The following is a 21,429-nucleotide window of genomic DNA, read 5'->3' as shown; positions in this document are numbered from 1 at the left end:
GGTAGCGGGCCCATAGGATTGTGTATGTCGTGTACTTTTCTTAGAAAAGGGATAGAACATGGTCCACGCCTTACATATGTTGTAACTACTCGTAGCGTAGTAGAACTACTCAAAAAGTAGTGAAACTAGTCGGAGACGAATTAATCGGGTAGGACTCCTAGACTTGTATCTGACTAAAACTTCCATATAAATCTATCCTCCCAGACTATATAAGGGTGGACAAGGATCCTCTCCAAACAGAAGATCACCCGATCACCACATAAGGCAATACAAACCACACACAAGGCGTAAGGTATTACGCTCTCGGCGGCCCGAACCTGTCTAAACTTTATGTTCCGTACACCTTCGAATTCCTGATCTCGGCGATACCCTACCTACAAACTCACCACTTCGGGGATATCCCTTGATGGTCGTGGTGGTAAAACACCGACAGGACGGGCAGAGACCCCTCCAAAGAACATGCCATTTAAGGCAATACAAACCACCACGAATGACGTAGGGTACTATGCATACTATGGCTCGAACCTGTCTAAATTTCGTGTTTCTTGCACCTTCGAGTTCTTGATCTCCGCGACATCCTACGTACAATCTATCATCTCAGGGTATTCCTCGGTGGGTTTGAAGGTTAAATGCCGATATTATGTTACTAAGCTTATCATGATAGCACGTGTAGATAAACTAATGGAGTAGATACATTAGTACTAGATAATAATTATAATTTTTAGCCTACGGACGACACCTTGAAGTCTTAATTGAACTGAAACAGTCATGCACGTGGGCCGGATGAGGTAGTGTGCATACATTTTAGTTGGGCGCCCACGCTGCCAGCCCGCATGCTGCTGTTGGCACCTTTTGCGAATTTTGAGTTGGACAGCCGGTACAAATTTTAGGTGGGCAGCTAGCCCACGCTGCCAGCCCGCATGCTGCTGGCTAATCTGTTGCGAATTTCAAGTTGGACAGCTGGCCCAAAGACTGGTGGCCCACGCGCAGCTTGCGGGGAACGGGGGAGGAAAGCGCAAATGTTCGCAATGATGCGTGCGGGTGCGAGTGAAGAGTCGCAGAAGACCCGCTCTCTGTCGCTGCAAGTGGGCCCAGGTCTTCTTCCTCCTGATGACGCCGGCCAGTAGCTGGTGGGAGGCGGCGGAGCGGCTGGTGGTCTCGCCGACGACGATCGGGGTGGTGGTGGTTAGGGTTAGGGTTAGGGTTTCGGGGTTTCTGAAGTGGAGCTTTCATGCGGAGGCTATAGAGGGGGAGGGCGGGGGCAGCCTGGTGGTGGTGGTGGTGGGTCGGCCGGCGGCGGAGGCGAGGTGGTGTAGGAGCGCTGCCGGTCGGGGGCTGGACCCCCGTGGGCGGTGGCTGGCAGCGGAGGCAAGAAGAAGTTTGGGGTTAAAGGCCGGCGACACGGCGGTGGGTGGGCGGATGGCGTGGTGGCGGATCCGGCGCCGAAAGCTGCCAAAGATGAAGGAGGCGGCGGCGAGCACATCGTGGATCTTGTACGACGTGTCACCTTCCAGTCACGCTCGTTGCTCTTAATGGGACCTGAGGAAAACGCTTGAGGGCGCTCGCTTCAAGCGACAACGGTGATTTTGTCACCTCCAGTGACACACAGTTGCCCCCGTCCGGTGATGGCCAAAGAGGCAAGAGGAGATGCCGAATCGAGGAATGATAGCAGCGGCGAGGAGGAATGCGCTCTCCACCTCCGAGCATTTGTGGAATGCCTCCAAACGGCGTGCTGGTACCTCATCTGAAGTCTTTTTATCTTCCCCTAGCCATCCTGATTCACCGTAATTTGAATAATGATAGTTTTTCACACGCTAGGGATTAGGATGGTGCTCGATGAAATGCCAACAAGTTATGTTGTATACCTTCCCGTGGTCTAAAAGATCTTCCTACGATGTTGTGGGCCAAAATCACTTCGCATCCCCATAAGCCCAAGCTTTTCACGTTCTTGTATGCCGAAATTACTTAGGGTCTGTTTACGACTGCTTCACTTCGCCAAATTCGACTTCGCTTCGTGAAACTGTAGCCAAACACTCTCAGCTTCACCAAAAAACGTGAAGTTGGCCCCAACTTCACGAAATCCATGAAGCAGCCAAAATGGTACTTCACGAATAGTTATTTTGAACTCTCTCGTGAAGTTGGGGGAAAATTACCCACCAATGCTACTGATTACACATCTCGAATGAAACGTTTTTCTTCTATCTATCCCGTACTCGCGACCCCCCACTCTTCCTCCCTCTGTCCGCTCCCATCCCTCAAAACCCTAGCTGCCAGCATGTCCACGGGCGGCGCGGGCGTCGCGGGCCCTGGTGCGGGCAGCGCGGCGGGCGCGGGGGGCGCGGCTGGCAGGGGCGGCGCGGCCCAGGGCGCGGCCTGCGTGGGAGGAAGCAGGGGAGGCGCTAGGAGGGGCGGCGCGGGCAGGGGTGGCGCGGGAGGCAGCAGGGGTCATGCCCGCATCTCTAGTCTATTTATTATCTATTTATAATGTATTGTTATTTTTTAATTAAACGTTTAGATGAAAAATTATAAATGAAATCTTCTCGTACATCGTTCAAGGGCATAAGGGACTTTTCCAATCCGAATCTTTTTTTTTCTGAAGCTGAAGTTGGTCTGCTAGCCAAACACTTTTAAAAACTCTGCAACTTTAAAGCTGAACTGCGATGCGAATTGTGAAGCAGAGCATCCCAAGCAGGTGCTCAACCGGCCCGCAAGATCTGCTTCAGGTGATAGATGCGGATTCGTCGCTGAAGCGATGAATAGCATTCCGCTGAGACGGGGCTATATATCACCCGGGCTACAGACGTTGCATCCATCACCTAAAGAAATATGCATAAAAGAAATCAGCCCATTACCATCGGTACAACCTATGGCCTATGATCAGTGTTGTAGCAGGTCAGACATAGAGAGCAGATATTCATATGCACCGCACCACGTGAAAGAATGTGACTCTTTTGTCAGAGGTGGAAAGATGTGCTTGCCTGGAGGAAGACTACTAGTTTACGAAGTTTTTTCTTTTTCTTTTTTATTATTTCTGTTTTCTTTACAAAGGCCATCGGTCATATTTTCTTTCTTCTTCTATTCTTATTTGTTTCGTGTTAACTTCTCATCTTCTACTTATTTATCTTTTTTCTTCTAGTTCCTAGTGCGTGTACTATTTAATTTTTCTTTCTCTTCTTTCTTATTCTAAACCCCACATAGATATTCTTTATATGATTGTAATTTGTCTTTTTAATAATTTACTTTATCTACTTTAATTCTTATATAATTTAATGTTAACAAACCTATATTTAATTTTTCTTAAAGTAACATAGGTTCAATTTATATCTAATACATCCATATTATAGACTCATTATTAGTTTATGATTGTCGGTACATACGGATAGGGTACCTCCCGCTAGGGTGTCCAGGCCTTCGGCTTCCCATAATCCATACTCCCCCTCATCTCTGGGCCACGTGGCATACGGCCACCGGGCCTGACAGCTGGGACCGCGGTCCCCGGACCCTCCCCCGAGCTCCACGAGGCCCGGGGTCTCTGACCACCCAGGTGAGCGGGAGAGCTCTCGGGTAGCCCCGGCGGACCCGGTCTCCCCTGGGAGGTCCGGGGCCGCGACGTGTGATGGCCGGACCATCACAGGTCAGCCCGCTCCAACCGGTCTCGGCGGCCCCGGGTCCCCCTTCCCCTGGGAAGGGGTCCGGTGCCACCATGAGCTGCCCAGCGGGGGGAGTGGGGCTGGCCCCGCCGCGTGCCTGCGGCCTGAGGCCCCTTACTGGTCGCCTCCTCACCTACCCGCATTCAATGCGGTAGCTGAGTCGGGCGCGCCAAAGTCAAAAGGTGCGGCCTGCCACTGACACACGGGGCAGGTAAGCTGACACCACGGTAAGCCCGTCTGTTTCCAAGGCGGCGCGTCGTATCACCGCGCACAGTACGCGGACTGTGTGCAGTCCCGTCACGGCGCTGCGCGCGTGATGATGGCCTGTAATAGGTGGGCCAAGGCGTGCGCTGTAACAGTGCGCGCGCCACAGGACAGCCCCGTCTCGCCCTCTGACCGAAGGTCCCATCCCAACAGTAACAGCACGGCTTCACTGTTGGGTAACGCTGACGCCGGACACTGTACAAGACAAGGCTGTACACGGCCATATCCTGGCTGTAGATACGCACATCAACTTCTCGATAGAGAGGACTACGGAGAGGAGCTGGAGTTGAAGATCTCTATGACTCTCGTAGAACAGGCTCCTGTAAGCCGGACCCACATGTCGGGGACCCGCTCAGTGTAAGCACTCCCCTTGGACTATAAAAGGGAGAGTTCACTCGTTAGAACACATGGAACATCCAAGGTTCAACAATCAGAAACACAGCCAATACAACACCAAAGTGGACGTAGGGTATTACGCTCCGGCGGCCCGAACCACTCTAAATCTTCGTGTCCTTCCTGTGTTCATCGGTCCACCGATCGAGCGCTCCTAAGTCTCCTCCAAACCCATCCTTAACTAGGATTAGGCGGGTGCTTTCCGCCACCCGGCTGGAGAATTCCTCCGACAATGATGCAAGAATATTTATTCACTTTATATACTAATTTTATTTTTCATGTGTATATATTTTATTCACTTGAAAGAATAACTTATACGTGATGTAGACATGTTTATTCTCAGTTTAGAATCATTTATTCCGTGGGCAGCTATTTTGTTCACTTCTGTAGACTAAATTGTTCAATGATATGAACTCATTTGTTCGCAATATTTTTTTATATAATTAAATATTTACAATGTTTAATATTTTATTCGTAATATACTATTTATTTATCATCATTTTTAATATATTTGTTCATAAAAAAGATCATTTGTTCCTGTTGCACAATTGTTTGTTCATAGCAGATAAAATTAATTATTACGTAATTAAAAAATAGTTTTGAATATGCATGCACGTGGACCGCCGTCATCATTTTTATCCGTTTCTGCAAGCAATGCCCTGCTTTGTGTGGATAACTGTGTGAGTCCTCTCTTTTTATTGATTCCTATGCCATATCAGATTTTTGTATTTGATAGCCTAATTAATGTTATGGACACCAGCTGATCTAGAGGGTTGGGATGCCCTTTATAACGAACTAGTGGGCTGATAAATAAAATACATACGGTCCAATAATAATTCTCGCTTCAGGTGACGGGAAGAAAATTTATCGCCTTGAGTGACGGCTAGTCACGCCCTTCCGCTGAAACACGGGCTACTCGTTCATTTTTGCCCGCTCGTAGGTCCGGCCCACCTCCCTGATTGGGCCTAAGAGGATCTCGCTGTAGGTCCAAACCACCGAATATATAACCTCTCCGATTAGGGTTTTCACCTTCTCCTCTCGGTCTCCCAGACCCGGCCGCTGCTCCCTTCTCCCTGTGGCCTGTGCGCCGCCACCCGCCCCAAAGCCCGAGACCCCGAGTCCCTGACCGCCCCTACCCATCCCCCGGTCCTGCCTCTGAGCGCATCCCATCCGCCCCCTCCTCCTTTCGTTCCTCTCGACGAGCAAGGGTCAGCGGCAGCGCCCCCGGGCCGGCCGTCCCCGATCCGTCGCTGCCTGCCACCACCAAGTCCGCCGTCGGCTCGCCGCCCTAGGGCCGGCCGCACCTTCTCCTCGCCGAGCGTTGCCCCCGTGGGCATGGCTTCTGCATTCCGCGCTTGCGGTGGACTGTTCCGCTCCAGGATCCGGGGTTCAGGATCCACCTCGATCCGAGGGTCGTCGTCTGCAGCTGCTTCCTCGCAACGGCAGCTAGCGGCAGATCCTAACTACTGCTACATCTTGTAGGTTACATATATATTTCCATGCCTTTCATTTGTTACTTTATGCCTGTGAATATGCTTTTTTATCTGTTGCTCGAAGATCTGACTGTTAAAACTATAAGCTATGATGTGTGTTAGTTAAAACTTGCTTCAGTTCTAGATTCGTGAGCGCTAGTAGTGTTACTCTCTATAAATTTATAAATTTGTAGTACTAGCATTTTCAATATTTGCACAGATGGTTGCTCCAGAATTTCTGAGAAGTACGCTTCTGTTTGAACTGGAATATATATTATGTACCATTATCATAAATGCAAAGGTAGAATCCTATACTTTCTGGTATAGGCAATTTCTGGTATAGTCAATTGTCCACCGTGTCTTGTTCTGTTCTGGTATTGGCAATTTTGCAGCATTTATCTATTGCAGAATATTTGTAGAGATACTAGCAGGCATTTATTGTCCAGAACTGTGTTTGTTGTGTTTGTTATTTTTTGAGAATCTTCAGTAGGATTTTTTTGGCAATAAGCAATGTAACTATATCCTAGGGCTTTTTGTTTATGAGGTCCTCTACATTCTGCTATAATTATAACCTGCAACAAGCTGATAGCCAAACTGATGTGTTGGACTGCATTGCAGATTTTTCCTTTTAGAATTGCACTTAAACTCCATCTGATTGGCCTTTTTCATTATGTTGTAGGGGTTTGGATGGACGGCCACGTCCCTATTTATTCATTAGGAAGAACTCATTCCTTGAGAGGGTAGCCCCTATCTATTCATTTGGAAGAACTCATTCCTTGAGAGGGTAGCAGATGATCAACTTATTGATTATGTTGATCCATCCCGATCGTATTTCACATCCTCCAAAGAAAAGAAGATTTTGATGCTGTATGTCTCCAGCGAGCTAGGCCTATCAGTGAGTGGAGTTTTTAAGGATGGCAATGTTGGAGTATTAGAAGGTCTCAACATCGTGGCATTTCGTAAGTTGGATATTAGGCCATCTGCATCTGGTCCCGGTGGATCTTGTCAGCCCATGTTGCATCTTCAGGGATGCTTGGAGCTATATATGAAGCCTTTGTCAGATTCTTCAAGAGAGAAGTAAAGAAGATTCATGGCAGTTGGTCTGATAAGGTGCTACCTTTTGGATTGGAAAATCTTTTCAGATCACTTGATGACAGCACTCGTGTCAATAGCAATTTGACTATATATAATCATGAGTATTTTCCCAAACAATGTCCATGGAATCCCATAGACTTTTGAGGAAGCGAATGTCAATCCATGGATAAAGTGCTGCGATTTATCCCAAATCTATTGTTTCTAGAGACGCATTTCTAAGTTACTGGATGGGAATTCACAATCCATTAAGATCAAGTATATATTTAGAGGGGTCAATATCACAGGCGTGACAAGTGGAGATAGTTCTGGTGGCACACCTAGTGGAGGCAGCTTTGGTGGCACACCTAGCGGAGGCAATCCTTATGGCTTGACGAGCAGTGGCATCAGCCTTGGAGTCTCAACCGGTGGCATCAGCCTTGGAGTCTCAACCGGTGGCACCAGCCTTAGAGGCTCAACTAGTGGCACCAACCTTGAAGGCTTATTTGGTGGTGGAAGCCCCAGCAGTTTGGGGATTGCAGGGATTGCAGCTCTTTATCTTAGCAAGATTGATGCCAAGTTATATAAAAGATTTAATCACAGCCTTCTCAGGCCAACAGATTCTAACAGGCCAGAGTGCACTGCATCCTACCCATGCCAATCAACATAACCATGGCATTTGGTTCCAAATGATCGACTTATTGATTATGTTTGATCCATCCTGACCGTATTTCACATCCCGTAAAGGAAAGAAGATCTTGAGAACCGGGCCTATGATACGTCTCCAGTGAGCTAGGCCTATCAGTGATCGGAGTTTTTGAGAAGGGTAATGTTGGAGTATTAGAAGGTTTTAACATTGTGGCATTTCGTAAGTTGGAGATTAGGCCATCTGCATCCATTACACTACCGGACGCGGCTGGGGCACTCGGTAAAGACGTAAAGGCTCTCGGCAAATCATTTGCCGAGAGCCCCACTCGGCAAAGGGCTCTTGGGGAAGCCGGGGTCGGCAAAGGATACTTTGCCGAGAGCTTTTCCTCGGGTTCTCGGCAAATTGTTTACCGAGAGCCAAAAGGGACCCTCGGCAAAGAAAAGTGGTCGTCACGGCGCGCCACCGTGGACGGATCTTTTGCCAAGTGTCACCGTCAGGCTCTCGGCAAAGGACCGAGTCAACGGCCACCCTGGTCGCCTTCTTTGCCGAGAGCCCAGTCAAGAGCACTCGGCAAAGAGGGCATCCAGAGCTGCGCCGTTCTGCCTCTTTGCCGAGAGCTACTGGAGGCAGCACTCGGCAAATCTTATTTTTTTCTGCAGCAAGTGTATCCTTTGAATGTATGGAGCATAGATAACTGGATTACTGCCATGATGGAGCATGTACCTCAACTCCGTCCAGAAAAAGTGAAAGACACTAAAGGGCGGGTGATCAAAGTCCATAGCTAAAAGAAGCAACTTGATCGTACCATGAATCTTAGTGCGATCACCCCTCTTGGGAGTCAAGGTCTTCCGGAATATCCTGTTCATGATCTCCATATATGGACGTAGTCCATGAGTCGTCGCTAAATCCGGATCCTCATCTCGATAGAGAGTCATAAGATCTTCATCCGTTGGATTGATGTTATTGTGAATTTCCATCTCATCTAGAGTGTCATCAAGCTTAAGGATAGTAGCAAATTGCTTGTATGAAACTCCGAAGGCGCGCCCTTGAAGATTGAAGTGAATAAAGGAATTCTTGCCCTCACCTTCAAACCAAGCAGTGGAGCAAAATTGAGCAACCAACTCATTGTTCCAATTTTGATTGAGGGCCAAGAATTTATAGAGGTGTTTCTTCTCACATTCACTTATGACCAAGTCAAAGGTTGGATTATTTTTCTCACTCATTTCAACCCAATTGATGTACTTGGAGACGGTGATAGCATTCTTCTTCTCAATAAAGACGGATATGTACCAATCAGCTTGAAATTTGCTCCAAAACCTCCTATCCGTGATGTACTTCTCATAATTATAAGGATTTTCCTTTCTTTCCTTAAATGCAGCACCTCTTTGCTTTGTGGTGTAATCCACTCGCTTCACTCCAGGGTCACCGAAGTTGATCCTTGTGTACTCCGGTCTGTGCATGATATACTTCCGGTAGGGTTGGAGTGGAGGATAATCATCAAAGATAGGAGCTGACTCTTGAGGCACATCTTCTTGTGGTTGAGCAGCTCTTTGGTAGCTACGTCTGGGTGCCGCATGGCTAGGACCGCCCATTTGGCCAGCTCGACTCATTGAAATTTTGGGCGTTGGCTTCCTTGTGCGCTTAGGTGGAGGAACGACTTTAATTTCATCGGAATCGGAGTTGGAGATGGGATCATGCAAGAACTTGGTCCTCCTCTCATGCACCATCTGTACATGTATAGGAAGTATACTGCTTGGTTAGAAGTAATGAAAGAACGGGTGGAGACAAACAAAGGATTATGCAGTAACAATCAGAACTGAGAGGTCCTGGCGGACTGTCCGCCAGGACGCCTCAGTTTTGAATGTTCCCGCAAAAATATGTGATGTCAAGAATTAATCCAATGGGGCTCAAACTTTGTAGGCACATTCTAGATGATAATGGAAGCCTAGAATTAAATTTTGAACAACATTGGGTGGATAGATTGGGAGATCGACTTGAATAAAGGTTTAGGTTATGAAATGAACATGAACATGTGAACTAAAGATTTAGCCATCCATTCTTCAAGATTTTCAAGGAATATCATGCTCTACCCAGCAGAAAACAATAGCTAAAAGCATTCCTCAAGATATGCATCGAGTAGAGAGATTGATGGAGGATTGCATATACCTTGTTTTTGCCCTAGGATGAATGGAAGTGCTTCCAAAGGATTGGAAATGAGGGGAGAAGGTTCTTGCAGCCTGTGGAGGGGCTCCTTCGCCGTGGACCTTGCGGAGGAACCGAATCCTTGGCTCCACGGACAATGGGGGGTGTTGTCCGTGGGGAAGGAAGAGAGAGTGAGAGGATGGAGTTGTGTTATGTGGATGAAGAGAGATAGAGGAGCTTCATCCAAGAGGTATAGGGGGTTTTGGACAGCCTCCCATGGACACAAGACGATGGGCCCACAAAGAGATACGTTGGATGAAAGAAAAATGCTGGCTGACCCCGAGATGTCCTGGCGGACAGTCCGCCAGGACCTCTCAGCCAGCCAAATAATTGTACACAATAAAGAAAAAAATATATTTGATTTGCCGAGTGTCGGTCAGCTGACACTCGGCAAATACACCCTTTGCCGAGTGTCAGACATCAAACACTCGGCAAAGCTAACGGCGTTAGTTCCTGTTCACGGCTGACGGGTCATTTGCGGAGTGTATCTGTGTGCCGAGTGTCAGGCTCTCGGCAAAATATATTATTCCGAGTGTTTTTCTTTGCCGAGAGCGACACTCGGCAAAGAATGTGTTTGCCGAGTGCCCGAAATATAGCACTCGGCAAACCTATTGACCCTTGGCAAAGCTGGTCTCTCCGGTAGTGTTATGTTGCATCTTTAGGGATGCTTGGAGCTATATATGAAGCCTTTGTCAGATTCTTCAAGAGAGAAGTAAAGAAGATCCATGGAAGTTGGTCCGATAAGGTGCTACCTCTTGGGTTGGAAAATCTTTTCAGATCACTTGATGGCAGCACTCGTGTCAATAGTAACTTGACTATATGAGTTAACTGTAACCATGTCCATGGAATCCCATAGGCTTTTGAGGAAGCAAATGTCAATCCGTGGACAAAGTGCTGCGATATTGACAAATCTATTGTTTCTAGAGACGTATTTCTAAGCCACTGGATGAGAATTCGCAGTCCAGCAAGGTCAAGTATATATTTAGAGGGGTCAATATCACAGGCGTGACAAGTGGAGGTAGTCCTGGTGGCACACCTAGTGGAGGCAGCTTTGGTGGCACACCTAGTGGAGGCAGTTCTTGTGGCTTGACGAGTAGTGGCATCAGCCTTGGAGGCTCAACCGGTGGCCTCAGCCTTGGAGACTTATTTGGTGGTGCAAGCCCCAGAAGTTTGGGGATTGCAGGGATTGTAGCTCTTTATCTTAGCAAGATTGATGTTAATTTATATAAAAGACTTAATCACAGCCTCCTCAGACCAACAGATTCTAATAGGCCAGAGTGCACTGCACCCTACCCATACCAATCAACAGAACCTGCTAGGTGGCTAGAACTAGATAAACCCAGTCCCCAGCCATCCATATGAAGCGGTAGTTGTTGATGTGCATGGTACACCATGGCTAATGCTTTAAAAAAATATATGGATAATAGGTACAATTCTCTCCATATAGTTTTGCTGGTAGAGGACATGACTAAAAAGATGCATGACTAAAAAGATGCAGTTATGCTTCTCAATCTTTTCCTAGATGGAAAATGATAGACGAACGGCGAGGTGCCGTTTAGGGTTTAAACATGTTTAGACGTGTTTAAACGGAATTAAACGGCCGTTTGTAGCCAAAAAATAGAGAAATTGTATAGCTTTTCACTAACCTTTTGTGAAGTAAACATGAAGATTTTGATGTCCTCCCATCTTGGGATATGTACCTGAAAATGAAGGTACACTTGTTAGTATGTGGTATGCATAATTGTACATTGCAACAAGACAAATGTTGTTAAATACGCTCACATCAATGAGAGATATAATAGACACATCAAACATCATCCACAAAGCACAAACATAGATAGTTCTTACAAACTAAGCACCACAAAGTCACAAACAAAGCATGGTTCGTACAAGGAAAGCAACAATAGTTCATAAAGTGGATAAACGATAAAGATAGTGCTAATATGATTATGACGACCAAAGTCTAATGCTTAGCCCATCAACTATCATTGTCTTCCTTCCTCTCTTGCTCAAGAGCAGTTGTGACCACCACATCATCGTGATCATACTCAAAGTCAATATCCTCCTCATTTATCGCTTCTTCTTCGTTATCAGACTTGGGTTCTTCTTCAACCTCTCTTGCACTAGCCAATCTTGCACTTCTATGTAGTTTTGTGACCTCATCAACACCACATGTCTTAGCAATTAGTTTCCATGTGAGGCCTATCACAGGCTCAACATCGGACCCTTCTTCATCTGCACCTTGGACCATCCATCCTTGAGCAAAGGTTCCTTCGGTTGCTACAAACGGGTCTGCATTTTTGTTCTTTTTGGCTTTATTTTTCCTCTTTGCATGTAGATGATTGAATCTAACATAGACAAGTGATTCAACTCTCTCACATGTGAGCCTATTCCTTTTCTTTGTATGGATCTACAATATATCAAATTAATTCATATGCAATTAGAGTGACTGAAAAAAATGAGACGTGCTGAATACAACGTTCAAAAAAGCGCGCTTAAGCGCACGCCTAAGCGCGATTAAGCGCGACGCGGGAGGGTGGCGCTGCGCTTCGGCCGTAGGCGGCCTGTTCCGCGCCAGGCGCGCGTAGGATTTTATGAGGTGCTCTTGAGTGTTGATTTTTCAGAAGCTCAAGGATTTTTCTATGAGGGAGAGGACAAAGATGCACTAGTTCACTTCAGGGATGAGGATGAGGAATAAATGCCAGGGACAGGTATACCATGGTCTGTCCTAGGAGATGCAATGGGAGTAGAGGAGGAGCTTCAACCTCGCAGGAGTGCAAGAGTTGCTAGAGAAGTGGATGAAGAAGACTGGGAATCTGAGCAAGAAGATGATGACAATGTGGATGACGATATTGATTATGAGGACGACGGTTGTGAGATTACAAAATCCAATGATTCAGTCCAGTTGGATTGATGATTAGTGGCATTGCAGTAATGGAATGCTGCCAATGCATATGTAATATGCAGTTATGAACTATGAACTATATATATATATATTATACTAACGCTTATATATTATACTATGCAATATATATATATATTATACTAACGCTTAAGCACGATTACTCTTTTTGCCGAGCCCAACGCCCGCCTAGCGCCTAGCGCTTTTTTTACCATTGGCTGAATAGAGTAACTGACTTAGTAAATTTTGCAGACTTACCCCTTCAAAGTAGCTCCAATTTCTTTCACAACCTGAAGCATTTGATGTCAAAGAGATGATTGTAATAGCAAATTTCTGTAATGTTGGAACTTGTGTTCCATAATTTGCCCACCACTTAGCTGCACAAGAATAAATGGTTAGACTTAGTAGAACAGCCAACGATACAATTTGATGCAATCAACTTAAATATCTGGACTAAAATCGTAATCCTTGCAGCCAGCTTGTGCTACTTTTTTGCAAAATGTCCAGCTTTGTCTTTAAACTTGTGAAAGTCATGATAGAATGTTTCAATAGCCGCAATAAACCCATCCATGACATCCTCACTGTCAAAGATGGATGGTTTGATGTAGCTATAATAAGGATTTAAACAATATGCAGCCATATGAACCGGACAGTCCAACCGTTTCTTCATTTTCTCCTCCACAATTTGTATGATACTCTTATACAAAGCAGCCCTAGTCTAAAATAGAAGAAAATCTATAACATACCAAATTTGCTTGCAGTTCAAGATCACCAGTTTACACCTCAGCAGCTAAGGTACTTTGTCCCTCCTTCTGGCCTGACAATTCCAACATTGCCTTATAAGACAATATAACTTTGTCGATGGCTTTCTCGTACCACTCTTCATTCCATAATGCACATTGCATGAACATTATGGAAGTGTGCATATAGCCTTTTTGCTTGAAACATTCAGCATAGTTCATTTCTGACACTTCATGATACAAGATATTCAGTACTATCTTGTCACGAGTTTTTTCTACAACATTTTTCTTGTAGAAATGAAGAATGTCCCTGAAGAGTTTAAGAGATGTTAATACTTAGAACATGATAACACTAGGCTAACACTAACAAAGACCACCTCTTCTTTACCTGTCGATATCAGCACGAAAAAACTGATCATGCTTGTTGCTGTCATCAGTGGACTTCTCATCCCTTTTGGGCTTCTTCTTCGACACACCCTTGTTCTCCTTCAACACTCTCGACGGATCCTTACCCTCCTTCAACACTTTCCTCTTCCTAAACTGAAAGGCGGTATGGAATGTGTAACATGTATGTACTGATCCAAAAAGTACATATATGGTAAGACTTATACTTACCGCTTCCTTGTAATTCTCAGCATATTTAATCTCGCTAGCTTGAACTTATGCAATGTCATTACAGCCAAACACCGTGTTTTTCCAATCTTTCAGCTAAAAAGGGGCACGGAAGGGAATTTTATTGTTAGACGTTTATGAATACATGAATGCATATGCATATAATTTGTACATACCTTGACGCCTTTCTTAAAGGCAGCAACAATATCACGGAACTGTCCCTCCATATAGTATATCATCCGTGGGGTCTCCATGTCATTTGGGAGAGGACAATCTATGTTCTCCAAGAAAAAAAGCTGCTAGCCAGTTTTTGAGTTAGTCATACAACATTGCTGTTCTAAGAAAAGAAAAGAAAGGATTTCAAAGATACTTACAGTAAAGATCAACGGGCTGAAAACCCTCTTAGTCTCATCGAAGATTTTTAGACATTTTTGCATATGATCAATTAATTTCTTACACCAGTCAGTTGTAACTAGCTCCTGTATATCATACACATGTCCCAGATTTTCAGCACTAAGATAATTTGAAGCGCTTGTGAAGATTCCAAACTGAAAAACAGCGGCTATATAAAGCCTGACTTGCAGCATGTGGTCATCTCTTGTCTTAGCTTGTTCACAAGCTTCTATAACATCTTTCAGACTCCATTGTCCATCCTTCCCAGAAGCAGTTCTAAGAGCAGATTTAAGAGCATCCCTCACTTCAGCTGGAGGAGTTGGACTCTCATCGTGGCACTTACGGGCTTGCATAAAGAAGCTGCCCATATGGAAAAATTTCTTTCCCAAAACTCGTGCATATTGATTTCAAGCAATACACCAAAGCCAAGATCTTTTAGCACTTTGACTGCATTATCTAATAGCGTTTTTCTTAAATCTGGATAATTTTCTAGCTTATACCGCACTTGGTCGCCTCCCTTCAATCAAATAAACAACACTCGCGTCAACCCTTTTCATTTTATCACAGAGAATGCAGATTAGCAGGTAGAAAAAAAATGCCGTGATAAGGTTGCAGAGATGAATACCGTTTGATTGGGCATTTTGTCGGAGAACCAAGTGACAGAGACCACATCAGTTCCTGTAAAATCGTAATATTCCATAAGAAAATAATATAACAAAAGCTATAAAGTTTCAAATATATGTTGTTCTTACAGTGACTTCTTGATGTTATTGTAAAAAGATTGACACCAATTACTGCTGGACACTAGTGTTCGACGATATGCCTATGAGGTATATCCTGGTGAGTGATAACATGCCTTTTTGTTTTCCTCTACTCTTTGCTCTTATATAAAATACAAGTAACCTGGTGTGTTAATCTATACTAGGCTCTGAATATTGATAGGTTGAATCCACATTGGTGTAGAATTTTAATTAGACTAAGAGTATATTCTCATACATGGTTCTAAAAAATTAAACAATTTTGTGAATGATTTAGACATTTAGTTACTGCTCCAGAAAAAGAACAACAAAGGCTCTGAAGATTTACTCTGATCAATATTTTATTCTCAGCTAGAGATTCTTACCCGTGAGAAACAAATATTTTAGTACTAGCACCGTAGCACGTTTCTCTCCAACGGCAACAAGCTAGAGAGAGGAGTTTCCCTAGGAGTTTCCTATCCCCAGTTAATTGAACGTGTTTAAAGCAAACCTGCTCGATGAAGTAGACAAGCAAGTCCTGTGACAGTTCACGGTCACCACACTGATATGTCCACGGGAAATGGCACGTTTGGATCACACCAGAATTGACGGGCGTGTAGGGGCTGTTTCCGTACCAATGGTTTCGTACCAATGTTGAGGTGCATCATGTGTATTTACTCAAATCGTGTCGCAGCTGTCAGCGACAGCAAGTTCGAGTGGGACAGCGATAGAGGTGGGCAGGAGGCGGCGAGCTTCCATGCTACTCACATCGACGCTCCAAGGCACCGACACGAGCCTCGAAAGGAACAAGGTGGATGTTGGTGATGGCAACATGCTGACTGCAGGTGACACGATAATGGTTCACCTGCCATGTAGTATCATGAATTTTAAATTTTCACTTAACTGAACTTGCATTTTTTGTGTTAGAACTGAACTAGCATGCTCTGAACTGAAAATTCATTATACCAAGCGTTTAGGTCTACAGCTAGAATTCGTTCATCTTCAATCCTTTTCTGCCTTTCGAGCCTTTCATGTTCAATACCCTGGGATGAAATATTTCATTTCAAGTTAACAAACAAAACGAACAGTGAATGAGATAAATAAGCAGAAAACAAAACAACGGCTTACCTCTACGACACAATTGGGTTCACACTTCAACCTCCAGGTTAGTTGCACGAAATTGACCTTTCTTTCCATGGTTGGCAGACGTGAGTATGCATACAGAATTTAGGGTCTTGAAGGCATTGACTTGCTAAGCTATAAGTCATATTATCAACGTTATGAACTGGATCTAAAAGTTCTGCCAATGCTATTTCATAGTCTTCTCTATCAGAGGCTCCGCCATTTTGTGATTACTCAGGCATATTAATCTCTGAGCTCTTCTGCTGATGCTGGCGGGAGAAGGGCTCATCAATGCTACGCCTTCTACTTGTAACACTATGGTCCCCACTGTATCGATCACTGTGTTCAGCATTGAACTTGTACCAAGTGATTTTGCCTTGTGACGATAGTATTCCGCAAAGATACTGTTGAGCTTTTTTCATCCTCAGTCATCTCTCAGTTATTTTCATTCTCAGTCTTGTCTCAGTTATTCTGTTTAAGTTTTAGTTTTTATCTAAGCATTTAGTCATCATTTTTTTCATTCTCAGTCATCCAGTCATTCTAATGTTCACATCTAATTATGCTATATCCAGGTATATTATCTTGACAACCTTGATACTGGGGTTAGTGCTGCAGCCGATCTTGACAACCTTGATATTGGGGTTAGTGCTGCAGCTGATGAACCTGATCTTGAGATGCCTCGGTCTAAAAAATATTCAAGTGATGTAATCGAGAAGCTTTGCAATGCAGACCGAGTGGCATCGAAAGATGGTTCTATTTCTTACGGCAAGTTGCCTGTAAGTAATTTTATTCATTTTGTGTTTGTGCTGTTTTTCTGAATGACTGATGTTAAAAAGATGGAATGACTGAGGTCTAAGATAGAATGACTACTGCTGTCTAAGTTATTTCTTCTGAATGACTAATGCTAAAAACATGGAATGACTGAGGTCTAAGTCTAAGTAATTCTACTGAATGACCGAGACTAAAAGGATAGAATGTATTTTAGCTTCAGTCATTCAGGCGAATTAATAACGGGCACACTTGTTATCTGCACACTTCCATCTTTGTTCACCACCTTCTTATATCTGCACTTCTTACAAAACGAACAGTACTTGAGATTTTCATTTTTCTTCCATAATAACATGCAATTATTCTCACACACATGGATTTTCTGATACGGTATCCCTAAACCAGCTAACAACTTCTTTGAGTAGTAAAAGTCTTTCGGAAACTTGTGAGGTTTCGGAAGCATGTCCAATATTAAGTCAACAAGATTATTGTAACAACTTACTGAAAAGTTGTACTTCAACTTAATAGCCATTAACCGTGTCACAGCAGTAAGCTGTGATAAAGTAGTGGCCCCATGTAATGGTTCTTTTAATGATGCAAGCAGACCAAAATATTCCAGTACCTCAGTAGCATTCTCAACCTGTTGAACAAAATCATCCATCATTGCATCCATCCTATCTTCATTTTTCTCAAAGCTATCAACTAGGTTGTATGCCTCCTGCTCCTGTGACTCCCCATGCTCGTACCACCTCTCATAATTCGGCATGAAACAAAATTTGCAGAGGTGACGCTCCATATCAATCTTGACTTGACGAGAACAATTTTGACACTTGTTACATGGACACTTTGCCAAACCACCGCCAGGAGACAAGGAAAATACATGATCAACAAAAGCTTGTGTGTTGACCATCCACTCTCGCGTAGGCATTCCGTTACTTCTCCAACCATCATACATCCAACTTCATTAACGAAAGTGGGAAATGTTACTTCATTAACGATACTAAGCAAACAAAAATTATCAAGCATATGTAACACAAATATTTTTAGATATTATTAATGGTATATATTTTCTAAGAAATAAATTAGAAATCTTATTTATAACAATGGTTATGCTTGGGTTCATGCAAATATAACAGGGAGACAATAGCCATAAAATCACCGTATAACTTCATCAAATCCGTGAAAGTAAAATGTATATTCCTACCACATCATCACAATATTCTTGGAATCAGAGAGATGTTTAAAAATACAGTAACCCTTAGAGTAATGGACAACAATGCATCACTAAGTTTAATAGTTATTCTGTCAGTTCAAAACTAGCACTAGCTGTTTTGTTAGGGTTGGGGTGCTCGATCCGTCTCGCATAGCAGAAGGAAAGAGAAGGGGCGGGCATACCTGGAGGATGCGCTCGACCGGCAAAATGCTGCGCGAAGACAGGACAAATGGCGCCGCTGCTCGACCAGTCGTTGCTGCCAGGGAAGGAAGAGCAAGGGAGGAGAGAAAAGTTTAAGAAACAGATGGAGGACATGAAACCGAGGGGGCACGCGGGGCCAGTGGCGGCGGCGGCGGGGCCGAGGCCGGCGGTGGCACACGGGCGCGACGTGGCGGCGGAGGGCCGCGGGGTCGCGTGGGGCCGGGGCAGGCGGCGGCGGCGGGGCGCGGGGGCGCTGGCGGTTACGGCGCGCGGAGGTGGGGGCGCTGGCGGTGGCGGCGTGCGGCTAAGATAGAGAAATAAAACGTGGGGATCCAGCTATTAGGGCACCGCTATTTTCGTCGGCCTAATTTCAGGTGATAAAATTAAACCTATTTTCGTCGGCCTCAGCTGAGCTGACAAAAATATAGACTTTGTTTCGTCGGCCCGGGCCAGGCCGACGAAAATAAGTATAATTTCGCCGGCTTACACAAGCCGACGAACTAATTTGGTAATTTTTGTCAGCTTGCCTTAGGCCGACGAAATTAAATGTGACCAACGAAATTAAGCTGTTTTGGTGTAGACCTTAAGCAGCAATGCTACCTTGAGCAGATGGGCATATGTTTGCATGGTTAAAGATGAAATACTACGGTGAGATTCTACAAAATAATGATACTAGTACAGTTAATGTCTGTACTGAGAATTTTGGCTGATCAACAGCTATGCTTTTAGTCAACTAAACTAGTTACTCCCTCTAGTCATGAATACTGACGCTTTGATCACAATCCAGTCAAACTGGACCATTGATAGTTTCAAAATAGTTATTTTAGAACGTAGAAGTGTCATATGTGCTGATTCTTTCTTGAAAAATATAGATTTTTATAATCTTATACTTTGCTTGATATTATGACTATTCTAATTAGGAAAAAAAGTAGTGATCAACTTGGTCAAGTATTTAGGGCCTGTTTGGTTGGGCTGTGAGTTGTGAAAAAACTGTTGTGAGCTGTGAGCTGTGGAAAAGCTGCTGTGAACAAAGCTGCTGTGAGCTGTGAGAAAGCTGAAAGCCGTTTTGTTGAAACAGCTGTGAAACTGTAGGTTTTGCAGGAAAGATCTATAATACCTCTGGAAGGTCTGAGAGACTGTTGATATACAAATTGGTTGTAAAACACTGTGTTGTTCATTGATCCACATGTAAATGACCATTTTAGAAAGGAGAACTTGATTTTTAATTTTTTTTTGCATCCACCATTACCATATGGTCCACGCATAATACAATCACAACGTTTTACAAAACATATATGGTTCATATATGGTGTCCACCATTAACATGTGATCCATATACCTATCTCCCTCTCGCACTAACCAAAGCATTACCTATCCTAGTACAAATAGTATTCATGGTATTCTCATTCTCACCATCTGGACTCTCATCTTCTTGTCTTTGAGCTATGCCAAACGTCTGTTGTACTAGGTAGTCCTCATCAGCATCACATCCATCGAACAACCTATCATGCAAATTGCTCTCACGGATAAAATTATGCAATGCTATACAAGTAAGAATGATTTGCTTCTGAGTACGAGGGGAGTAACTTGGCATGTCCTTCAAAATACGCCACTTCTTCTTCAACACTCCGAAAGCCCGCTCAATGACATTTCGAAGAGATGAATGCAAGAAATTGAACATCTCGTACTTCCTATGAGGTGGACGGCCGAAATTCTGGAATATGTATGTGCTTGGGCAAGATATCCTACTCGGTTTGGATAACCAGAGTCCATGAGATAATATTTTTCTGTAAAAGCAAATCAGCAAAGGCGGGCAGCAATAGAACTATGGCTAACTAGTAATGCACAATGTATACCTTTTGGAGGCACGGGAAATGAAGGAAAATTAGCTAAAGCATGATTGAGGATCCGTGTGTCATGTGCAGAACCGGCCAACCGGTAACCGCAAAGATAAATCTCATATCAAAGTCACAAATAGTTAGCACGTTCTGAGATGTATATCCATATCGACATGTGTGGTTAACCACTTTCTCTAGTGGAACAGCAACTTTGACATGTGATCCATCTATAGCTCCAATAGTGCCTTTGAAATAAGGCTAGAAATGGTCCTCTTTGACCCTTTCATGCTCAGTAAAGAAAGTTGGATCTCTAGGCTTGATATTATCCTTTGCTAACTTACGCAAACAATTCAATACTTCATGAAACTTCATATGAAATGTCCACAGTGACCTTGTAAAACGATTTTCAACCTGTGAAAATGATTGGATCCTCCGACGATCCCATAGAAACATTGCCAATGACTCAATTGATGAAACATTATGAGTTGAGGTCAAACCATAATTCGAGATGAGCAAATCATGAAGTGCCATGAAACAATCAGTGCTCATTCGAAACATCTTATAAAAGTGCCTCGGATAACCCATGCAATTCATAACCCATTGCAGTCAAGTTTCTGATGTTTCCTTATATTCTCCTTTGTGGAAATACTGCTCCATGTATAGGTTCCCCATTTGACCAATAACATCAGCCTGCTGTGAAAGTTCAGCTAGAAGTAGTAGTCCCTTGTGCCACCTTTTTGTCACATCTTCCATGTTATCATCCATCTACATAAAAGCAAGGACATAAGCACATAATCCATTGTTGTCAGATAACGTATGCACATAAATAAATATTTGGTCAGCAAGGACACGAGCACAAAAATAATTATTTGGGCAACAAGGACACGGCATTGTTTGATAACAGATGGTCTCTCAGCAGAAGGAAATTATCTTTTTCCAGTACAGGCAACTAATGGTTCTGAACAAAGGGAAATAAATAAATATTGGTTCACACCACAACACTAGATAAATAAGTGAAAGGTTCTACGAACGCTTCAGCAACTCCTTTTCATGCTCTCTCTCAAGCAGATCGAACCTTCCTTCATTTGTTTCTAAAGAGAGAAAGACCTCCCTAAATTTAGGTTTGACGATCAGGAAACGTGGCTGTGTGCATTAGAGCAGTTTTTTCTTGCACTCCACAATCTTTCACCATCTTCATGGCC

The 21,429-nt window shown here is 44.0% G+C and overlaps 1 pseudogene; it reads right to left on the bottom strand.

Moving 5' to 3' along the window:
* Positions 1-10,964: 10,964 nt before the first annotated feature.
* Positions 10,965-18,013, bottom strand: LOC112880077 (annotated as a pseudogene).
* Between the last annotated feature and the right edge of the window lie 3,416 nt (positions 18,014-21,429).

Source organism: Panicum hallii, chromosome 2 (genome assembly GCF_002211085.1).
Source record: "Panicum hallii strain FIL2 chromosome 2, PHallii_v3.1, whole genome shotgun sequence".
NCBI lineage: Eukaryota > Viridiplantae > Streptophyta > Magnoliopsida > Poales > Poaceae > Panicum > Panicum hallii.
The sequence above is the reverse complement of the archived record's forward strand: the minus strand, read 5'-3'. Positions and strand labels throughout refer to the sequence as shown.